Consider the following 3,908-nt stretch of genomic DNA (forward strand, 5'->3'; position numbering starts at 1 on the left):
CCTGCTCGGGACCACCTCCCTGTGGGGCAGGGAAAGCCTTTCTCCCTCTTCCCTCCCTTTCCCCCTGTCTTTTTCCTCTCCCCCCAACCTCCAGCAATGGTTTTCATGGGTGGCACTGCCAGGTTTGGAAACAACCCGGCTCCACACCCAGAAATTCTTGGGAAAACCACTCATTTCTCATGATCCCCCCTGCCCTCCCAGCCATGCCATGGTGCTTTTTAACAGCGCCATGGAAAAAAAGGTGGAAAGGAGCAAAAACAGCTGCGGGTAGACAGGCTGCTTCCTCCCAAGGTGCTAAAAAGATGTGGGAGGGGGATGGCTTTAATGTTGCTTTTTCCTTCCCCCTGCTCCAAGCAGCAACACAGGATGTGCTGGAGAGGAGGGTCCTGGCTTGGTGGTTCAGCCCTGAAACTTGGGGATAGCAGTGGGAGGATACTGAGAATCTGGGGGGGCAGGGAAACTGGAGGGAGGTGGTGAGGGGAGGAGAGGGGAAATGTGGGGAAATCCCAAACTGCTGCCCCAGGCTGTTCCTGTTGGGGTAGAGAGTTTGGGAAACATGTCTGGGGGAAGGTGGAACATGACAAGCATAGAGCAGCTCCTGTCCTGGAGGTGGGAGATGGTCCAGGAAATTCCAAAGTGAGCAATAAGAACCACAGGTCAAAGACCAAAAATTGATGTCAAAAATGCCTATCACCTGGGGGTGACTTTTATTTTAGCCAACACTGCCCTTGGCCAGCCTTGAGCTGATACCAATGCCCAGCCTTCCCAGGATCACCAGCCTCATCCCTGCACCCTTGGACCCAGTGCCTGTGGGGCAGCAACAGCTTCCAGGGGGAAATGGGAGTGACTGGGATGTCAGGAGTGGATTTCAGGGGCAGTTGCAAGGAGGGGAGAGAGATGAAGATTGATCCTCATCTCTCATTGCTTGGGAAGGAGAGAAAAGGGGGTGATTAATGCCGTTACAAATTATTGTGCCAAGTACTAAATGTTTGCACAGCACTTTAGGAGCCTTGGGCTGCCCTCCCTTGCTGGGTGTTGGGCCAGCTCCAGGCACAGGGTTTGCCTTGAAAAGTTTCAGTCCTCAAAACCTCCCCAGAATGATGTCCCTGAGGGGGCTGTCATGGTTTTGGTACTTAGGGCACCTCTGGGTGCAGCGGCAGGGGAAGGTGGGCATCTGTGGGGGAGGAGGTTTTAAGAACGGGAAGGTGGAGTCCGAGGAAGGCAAGGCTTGGCAGATAGAGCAGTCTGGCATTGCAAAGTGGGATGTCCTTGGGAGCACATGCATGGTGTGGGTGCATCTGCTGGCCCTGATGGTCCTGCTTCCCCAGTACCCAAGGAGCAGATGTGGTGTCCCTCGGGACAGGGTTTGTAAGCTCTGCAGGAATCCAGGGCTTGCTGGTGAGGTGGCTTGGGGTGATCTTCCCAGTCTGGAATGGATTGTGACAGGGTTGAGGTACTTGCTGTGACTGAAAGGGATGCCGATCCCTCTGCATTCCTGGTGTTTTAAGCATTGGACTCTGCAGTGCTCCCCCGGAGGTTCCCAACACCCTCCTGCTGCCAAGTCATGGCTGGATGAGCATTTTTTCAACTCCTCTTAAAGCACCTGAGGCTGGAGGTCCTCGGCCTCCTGGGTGCTGCCCTTTGGCATTAGGTGGGCATCCCAAAACATGGAACAAAGTCCCCCATCTGTCTGAGCCACACAACTGGCACACCTCGTGGGAGTGGGCACATGGAGGGTGCCTGTGGAGTGCCCAGATCCAGGACATGCAGGTATTGGTACCCACAGGGGATCCTGTGGGGATACCAGGGTGGGATTCTTCCCTTGGAATGCCGCCACCACCACCATGCCCCTTGCCAGCCCCTCCATGGGAATGCCAGCATTTATTTATTGTGCCAAAGATAATGCTTTGTTTGCTCTTCAAGGAACATAAGAAAAAGACCTTCTTCCCCCTCAAAAACGGGCTGGGATGTCCTTCCTCCCAAATTCCCAGCTGTGCCCCTCCCTTCCATGCTGGCCTGGGCATTGGTGCTTTATTGCTTAAGGAATATTTGCAGTGGTTCCCTGCTATGCCTCGGGGGAGAGCTGTGGCTAGGGACTGACCCAGCTCCTTGCACCCATAGCTGGGGTCCCTGGGGGGTGTTTGGGCAGGGGGGCTGCACTGCAGGTCCTGATCCCAACCTTGAGCTGAGAGGTGGGGGAGATCTAAAGCAGGGTGTGGTAACCTCCCCCCGACCAGCTGTGGTGCTCTGGGGTGGTGATGGTGCAGGGCTAGCACCCAGCACTGCCTGTTTCATGGAATCCTGGCATGGTCTGGGTTGGAAGATAACTGTAAAGCTCCTCTTGTTCCAGCCCTCCTGCCATGGGCAGGGACACCTTCCACTAGACCAGGTTGCTCCAAGCCCCATCCTGGCCTTGAACTTTTCCAGGGATGGGGAATTTATTCCAGCTGAAGGCAGGCTGAGGTTAGGTCGCTTTGTCCTGTCTCTGGTCCTGTCTCCAGAAGGAGAGGATGACTCTGGTGCCCTGCACCCTCCTAAGCCAGGTGGATGCATGGAGTCTTTCCTGTGCTGTAACCTTGTCCAGTGTTACCATGATGTATAAAGTTTTGTACATACAAGAGTCAGAGCTTTTTAACTTTTAATATTTATTAATTTTGTTGGGTTCTGTTTTGTTGGGGTTTTTTTTTGGGTTTTTTTGGAACTCTAACATAATGTAAAAAAAAAAAAATAAATCCACATAAAAATCTCTTGCTGTTGATCTATTTTGGGGATGGGTGTGTGGAGGGGGAAACGTGAGCGTGACCTGTGTGTGGTTGTTGAAATGGATTTACTTTGTGTTATTTCAACCCAGTCCCTCCTCTTTACCAGCCAGAATTTTACATTGCTGTTTTGAGGAGGAAGAAGACCTCTAGGTATATACATAAATATATACACAAACATAAATGGTTTAGCCAGTGCAAAAATAAATGCTGATGTGTTACTGGTTCAGGTCAAAAAGAGCTCCTGATGCCATGGCCAGATAAAAAATGTAAAGTGGTGAAACCAGGGTAGGCATGAGGCCAGAGAAGAAATGTCAGGCTGTGTTTTGGCAGCCCCTCCTTTTCCTGTTTGATGCCAAAAACCAGCTTCTGCTGCTGGGTTTTTTAGACCCTCATACAAGGTCCAGTGTTGCCTCGGTTGTCCCAGCTTATGGATGCTCCACTCCATCCTCGAAGCAGAAGCCCAGCCCTGGGAGAAGGGAATGTGTTCTCTGTGCTTGGTGGGCACGCGACTGCTGGTGGCCACGGTGGCAATGAGCAGAGAATCACGGAATCCAGAGAATCACAGAATCCGGGAATGCTTTGGGTTGGGAGGGATCTTCAAGCTCCTCTCATTCCAATCCCCCTACTGCGGGCAGGGACACCCTCCACTAGACCGGGTTGCTCCAAGCCTGAGGGACCCGACGGTAGGACCACACTGGCAGACAGCACTGGCAATAAGGAGTGCTCAAGGACAAGGCAAGCGAGGGGAGGGGCCGGAGGGAAGGGCCGGGCTTCCCTCTCGAGGTGCGCTCCCTGCCTTGCTTCCTGCGCTTTGCAAGTGAGTGAACCCCAGGGCACGGCTGGCAGGGGACGCTTGAGTGGTCCCCAGCGCCACTTTATCAAGGATCGTGGGGGCAATGGCAAACTGGTGGCGCTTGCGTGGGAGGGCGATGAAGACAGCGTGGCTTTGCCCCCAGGGTGTGTGGGAGCCGCTTTAAAGCCACGCTCACACAAAATGGTGCTTCCTGTGGAAACTTCGTAGGTGTTGTGGTGGTGAGTGATGCTGCTGTGATCCCTCAAAAAGTGCTTTATTTTCCTCTTCCCTGCTTTACATCCTTTTAAATGTCTCCCGCAGACCTCTGGTGCTCACAGTGATGGTGGAACCAC

This window comes from Coloeus monedula (genome assembly GCF_965178545.1).
Source record: "Coloeus monedula genome assembly, chromosome: 8".
In the NCBI taxonomy this organism is placed as follows: Eukaryota; Metazoa; Chordata; class Aves; order Passeriformes; family Corvidae; genus Coloeus; species Coloeus monedula.